General features: G+C 38.9%; 1 non-coding gene across 1 annotated transcript; it reads left to right on the plus strand.

The window, feature by feature from the left end:
- Positions 1-1,357: 1,357 nt before the first annotated feature.
- On the plus strand, positions 1,358-1,463 carry LOC132601001 (small nucleolar RNA R71). The gene has a single exon (XR_009567453.1). It is a non-coding gene; the product is annotated as a small nucleolar RNA R71 (small nucleolar RNA).
- The last annotated feature ends 5,337 nt before the right edge of the window (positions 1,464-6,800 follow it).

Genomic DNA, 6,800 nt, shown 5'->3' on the forward strand with positions numbered 1-6,800 from the left:
GCATAGTCAAGAATCACAAAATCAGTGGGTAACATAAATTTACCTACCTGCACAAGGACATCATCAACCATGCAACAGGCTTCTTAATAGATCTGCCAGCCATCTGTAACCTCATAGTAGTCGGCCTTGGCATCCCCAAACCTGATTGCTTGTATATAGCAAGTGGAATCAAATTTATACTCACCTCATTATCACATAGAGCACAAGGAAAAGCATGGTGCCCAACAGAATAAGGAATGGTGAACGCCCCAGGATTTTTTTTCCTGAACAATAGTTGTTGAAATGATGGAACTCACAGTGTGAGTCAAACTCATGGTTTCATGCTGCACCGTTTTCTTCTTGGCCCTTAGGACCTTCAAATATTTAGTAAAATAGGGCATCTCTTTGACAGCTTACAAGAAAGGAAAATTCAGAGACAACTGCTTCAGCTGATCATAAAAATTTTCGATCTTAGCATCTTCCTTCTTCTTTACCAACCTCTGAGAAAAGGAGGTTTAGATTTGAAAATCTGAGTCAAAGGGTGGAGAGCCCCTTTCACAGTTTGCTTGCTCTTCTCATCAACCTCCTTCAAAATTTCTAGAATATCAGCAACTTTCTGGTCAGTAGGATTCTCATCAACAATAATTGGTGTTTCAGACTGCACCTTTTCATCTTCATCAATCGACTCGATCTCAAAAACCTTCTTTTCAGCACCTTGGAGTATTTTACCACTCCGAGTTTTAATGGAAAACACCCGATCTACACCGCCTCCCCTATTCTTCGGATTTGGAATGGTGTCACTAGAAAGTCCTCCCTTTTTAAGAGGGTGCTGCTCTCTAGAAATATCGCACATCTATGACCCAAGCTTCTGAATAGATGTTGTATGGGAACCCACTATCTCTGTTAGCCCAGATAATGGTCTTTCAGAGTTTGATTGATTTGCCAGAACCTTCTCAAGCATTGCTTCATCTCTCAAACTATATTGTTCTGTTGATTGCCCTTTTGGTGGTATATAAGGATTGGAACTCTTGTTCCCAAAATTGTTGCTATTGTTGTAGCTCCCTTGGTTCGCACCACCATAATTATTATTGTAGTTCCCTGAGTTATTGTTGTTGTAGGCACCCTGGCCCTGCTGAGGTCTCCATTGATTCTGATTCTGATTCTAGTAACCACCTTGGTAGCTTTTCCTTTGATAACCAGACACAATATCAGCATTGTTTGAGTGCCAAGTCTGATTGTGCGTAGTCAGCTTGTCAAGTATGTTGGTCACTCGTCGGTATGTTTTAACCATAAAATAACCATCTGTTACATTGTTTGCAATTGATTGTGTCACGGGATCCAGCCCTCGATAGAACTTCTCCATTAATATGTCTCCGGAAAACCATGATTTGGAATTTTCTGCAAATGCTCTTTAAATCTCTCCCAAGCTTCATATAATTGTTCCCCTGGTCGCTGCTTGAATTCATAGATCTTGTCACGAATATCAGCTTTCTTGCTAGGGTGATACCACTTCTTGAGAAAGACTGCTACCATCTCTGCCCATGTAGTAATAGAATTTCGGGGCGGCTTCTCAAACCATGCTCTAGCATCTCCTGCTAAGGAATATTTGAATAGCCTCAGCCGAATAGCATCCTGTGGAACGTTGTTTTGGATGTGATGAGCACATACATCCACAAAATTCTGCAAATGACGTTGAGGGTCATTATCGGTAGAGTTCCGAAAGTAGTCCTTAAGCTTCAACAATTGGTATAGAGAGGATTCAATTTTGACGCTTGCAGCTCCAACCCGAGGATGAACAATAGCAGATGCATAGTTCTCCTCAGTAACAAGATTAGTAAAAACATTCTCGTCATCTGATTCATTCGCATGATTGTTCAATCGACCCCCCTGGTTACCAACATGTTGGTTTTGGTGATTCTAATTCATGTTCACCTGGTTTACAAAGTATAGAAAAAAATGTGTGATGGAATAAGCAAAAGACTTCAATCGAAGCAAACACTATTTAGTGATTTCAAAACCATATTCCCCGGTAACGGCGCCAAAATTTGAAACGCTTAAATCACACCTTTAATTAGCGTAAAGCGAACAATGTCAAATATAGTAACCCAACAAGGTTGGGGTCAAATCTCATAGGGAATATGGTGTGAAAAGGTTACTAAAGTCGTAGAATGCTTAATTTAGGTGTAATGTCTTAATCTGAGGATTTTTGTAAAAGTTGGTTGTTTCTGACTAATAGCTAACAAATTGCTTTGGGTTGTAATTTATGGTAAAGGAAACAAAGGTTGTGTCCCCTTTATATGAAATGCACGATCATGGGTATCGATCATGATATACTTCTAATGGACCGTTTGTATGGATGCACTTAACCTCTATGTGAATCTAGACTATTTCCAATAAGAAAACATTATTTCTTTCTATGCTTTTTCCAAAGATAAGAAAATATGCATGAAGAACAGTTAATTATGCCAAGTGAATTCCTTTTATTCCTAAGTGAATTTATTAAGCAAGGTTTAAGGCCTTGAGTTCTTGTTATTTGTTCTTACCAACCCTAGTTATTTTCCTAAATAAGTCAAAGTTTATGGCGTTAGCTAATGTTTGCAACCACTAAAAATATGATGAAAACGAGGAACAAATAAACCCTAACAATCCATTATGCATATATCAATCACAATACCCAATCACAAAACACCCATCTCTGGGTTCACAACCTTAGTAAAGAAATTTAGCTCCTCATAGAAGAAGAAGAAGAAGAAGAAGAAGAAGAAGAAGAAGAAGAAGAAGAAGAAGAAGAAGAAGAAGAAGAAGAAGAAGAATAAATAATTGAGATCATAATGCTTACGAATGATTGAATGGAATTGAAGAGAAAATAATCGCAATCCTTTGTAATCCCAAAAGACTTCAAAAACTATGAGTAGTCAATGCTAAGGAAAATAAATCTGAAATCTAGTCAATAGTAGCCTACAAAAAACCTATATCAGCTATTTATAAGAGTCCAAGTCGTGCAAAACACGACTGACAAAATTTCCCCCGACAGCCCAATGTATGAACCGTAAATATTATACGATCTATAGAATCTGCAAATCGTCTCCATAAAATCTTCTTCTGTCGCTCAGATATACGCTCCCTTCTTACGGACTGTAAATATTTTACGGTCCGTATAACTTTTCCGTACATTCTTCTTTCCATTGAAACTTTGCTGGAACCAATATACGGTAGGATTTACGGACCGTAAATGATTTACGGTCCGTACCTTCTAGTTGAATTCCTCCTTCAGTTCTGATGCCTTTCTGTAATGGATCTACGGTTGAATTGAAGGACCGTAAATAGTATATGGTCCGTCTTTTGCTCCATAAGATCAAGCTTCAGTTGTTTTTTCTTTCTTGAACATCTTTTTAAACTATTTCCACAACTTGCTCCCAAAATAAGTTAAATGGCTACACGATATCACAAACACATCAAAAAGACCAAGACTTTCTCAAAAACAAGTAAAACTCATAGCCAAAAAGCATCGAATGTGCCATAATTTCACGGCACATCAGGGATTAACTCGGTCAACGAGGCCTCCATTGGGAATTTTGAGGACACGGCCACGTTCGTAGCGTGTTTTTATGTGTGTCTATATGTATGGTATGTGAGAAAATGGCCTCGGGAATTAGTCAAAAAATCAAATCAAATGGTGATACTTGGGTAAGTTTTTGGTGTCTGGTGCCCGCTTTGGAGGCACCAGCACCGCGGTAGCGATATTGCTGGAGCGGTAGCCCTAACGCTGGAGCGGTTAAGGGATTTTTGCCCTTACTGCTGAAGTGGTCAAGTGATCGCTGAAGCGGGTCTGCTAGGGCGGTCCCAGTGCCGCTTAAGCGGGTGACAGGCAGTTTGTGTAATTAATGAAGTGTTAAAGCCCTTAGGCCCTTATTTATTTCCATTTCAAAATTAGAGATTTGGGGACCCGTTCTTGGAGATATTTTGGGAATCTTCTTGGAGGTAAATCGTACTAATTCCTTTACTCTTTCTTTAATCATAATCATCTTAGATTCCCCCTTTCCTTTAATAATCCATAGTAATGGAAGTTGGAAGATGAACATTTTCCCTAGGCTTATTAATAATGAAATTGATAGGGTTTATGTTAGTGTTTGATGAATCTAAGCTTGTTAATCATATATCTTCCATATCTAGTGTTGAACTTCGGAATCAAAGAGTTAGGGTTTATACCCAAATTGGGGGTTTTGCTTCAAATTCAAAATTGGGTAAAGCTATGAGGTAATTTAGCAATTAGTGATTGGGTTATGATCACCTAGTGCTTAATTTGTTATTTTACTTTCGAATTTCTCATTTTGCCCTTGTGGGCCCATTTTTCCAATTTCTAGGGTTAGAATTGACCAAACGAGAATGGTAGCAATATTAGCATCATTCTTCATGATTTCTATTCTAGATTTCGATTATGCTTAGACTACTTTAGTTCTGAGGTTCAACGGAAAGGAAAGGAAAATGAGTGAGTTGTTGGTGTTGCGGTTCGGCTATCCATGTAGGTTATGGCTTACCCTTGGTGAGACTTCGTATAGCGAAGAGCATATTTATATTATATTGTCGGAGACAGCATGTGAACCTTCGGGTATGAAGTTGGGTTGGATATTGTCTTAGGTTGGGCCCTGTTGTTTGTTGGGGCTAGCCACCTCGTTGTGTTGTGATTTGATTGTTCTATTTTGTTGGCTTGATTCCATGATTTGTTGATAGATATTGGATTCTGTTTATCATCTTGATTATGATATTGTTGGCGTACCCATTGCTGGTACTTGTGATTTGGTTATATTGTTGGCGCACCCACTGTTGGTACTTGTGATTCAGTTATATCATTAGCATACCCACTATTGGTATTTGTGATTCAGATATATTGTTGGTGTACCTATTGTTGGTACTTGTCATATTGAGCATGATTATTGATGTTAACACATGCATTGCACGCACTCTCATTTTTATGAAACATTGTTGAGATACTGATGATCTTTGATGAAACACTTGATGAGCTAGGCTCCGTTTTAATTGAGTAACGTAAGATGGCCAATGTCCGATATTAATCCCGAAATCGTTGATTATGGCTGATGTCCGATGTTAGTTCTGAAATCGTTGTTTGAGTGAGTACATGGCCTCAGTGGATCGCCAAAGTGGTGCCGGTGAGAACACTTGGTGGGTAAAGATCCGAGGTCCTATCTGTTTGTTGGGAAAAGATCCGGGACGGGTGGCACTTAGACTTCGCGAGTCACTCTGGGTGGTGCTACCGAGATGTCGATATTTCCGTTCGGAGTACATGTGTACACAGCATTTGCATGGCATTGCATTGCATTCATACACTACTACATTGCGTTGCATGATGACTTGATTTTGAGATGTTTAGTGATGTACTTGTGATGTTGAATTTGGATTGGATACATTCAGACTTGGCACATTTGGGATTAAATGCTTTACGTAGGCGATGACAGATACTTGGATTTGATTACATTGACTTATACTTGTTAGTTTATCTGCTTTATTATCTGAGTTGTGTTAGCTATGCTTAGTCGGCCGATGATGCCTACCAGTACTGTTGATTGTACTGACATGCACTTGCTGCATTCCTTTATGAATGTAGAGTATCAGGTCGGATCTACTTCCGTGACACGTGGCTGATAGTCGCTTCAGCGTTATCTTAGAGTTTCCAGGGAGAGCATGGCCGTCCGCTACCTTGAAGACCCCTCTATCTTTATGTCCTATTGTAACACCCCGTAAACTTGAACTAGGTGTGAATTTATAAAAATCTAGTGTTAAGATGATATTATATCTATATGAAACCATTCATAATAAATTCGGGTGGAAGATGGTCGTTTTGAAGTCAAACCAATTAGTGATGTTCTTAAGGCCTTTTAAATTCGCCTAAGTTTTGGTAGGTCTGTCTTCTGAGCGATTTTCATAAAACTGTATTGCAAATTTCGAAAAACTTCCTTGATGAAAGTTGTAGATCTTTGAAATATATTTCCAACGGTAGGTCTCCCAGCCCAAGAAAATCCACGTACAAGAAGTTATGTTCATTTTACCGAACACTGTGCAGAACCGACACCCGTCGCTTTTTCAGGCGCGTGGGGGCGCGTGCGATGGCCCCGCATCGCGGGCCAATCGCGCAAGTCTGAGTATTGACCTGCAGACTGTTTAGCGATGGCCCCGCATCGCGGACCCATCGCAAATCAAGTCAGATTCGGGTCAAAAATTCGGGTTACGCGTTTTTAGTTATATCTAAGGTTTGGGGTTTATTTCCCCAGCACCCCATTCACGAAAAATTACCCTAAAGTCAATAAGATCAAGTCCCAAGCCTCAAGAACCATACAAGGTAAGTGTTATCATGATTCTAGGTTTAATTCAAGTTCCTAATCCCTTTCTAACAGGATTTTATGACCAAAACCTAGGGTTTGCAACATAATTCTTCCCAAAGTGATTCAAGCTAGGGTTTGGGCGTTCTTCATTAGAAAAGTGATTTGTTAAACCTTTTTTAACAAATTAAGGTATGTCTCTTTTAAAAATCATTTTTTGACTATAAAGGTGATTTGTATGTCTCCCTTTTAAAAACCTTATTTTGGATGTATGTCTCTTTTAAAAATCATTTTTTGACTATAAAGGTGATTTGTATGTCTCCCTTTTAAAAACCTTATTTTGGATGTATGTCTCCCTTTTAAAAACCTTATTTTGGATGTATGACTCTTTTGAAAATCATATTCTGGCTATAAGGATGATTTGTATGTCTCTTTTGAACATACTGTTTCTATCGGTTTTTACGAACTCTTTGGTTGTGATTTGTA

This window comes from Lycium barbarum, chromosome 6 (assembly GCF_019175385.1).
Source record: "Lycium barbarum isolate Lr01 chromosome 6, ASM1917538v2, whole genome shotgun sequence".
Taxonomy (NCBI): Eukaryota; Viridiplantae; Streptophyta; class Magnoliopsida; order Solanales; family Solanaceae; genus Lycium; species Lycium barbarum.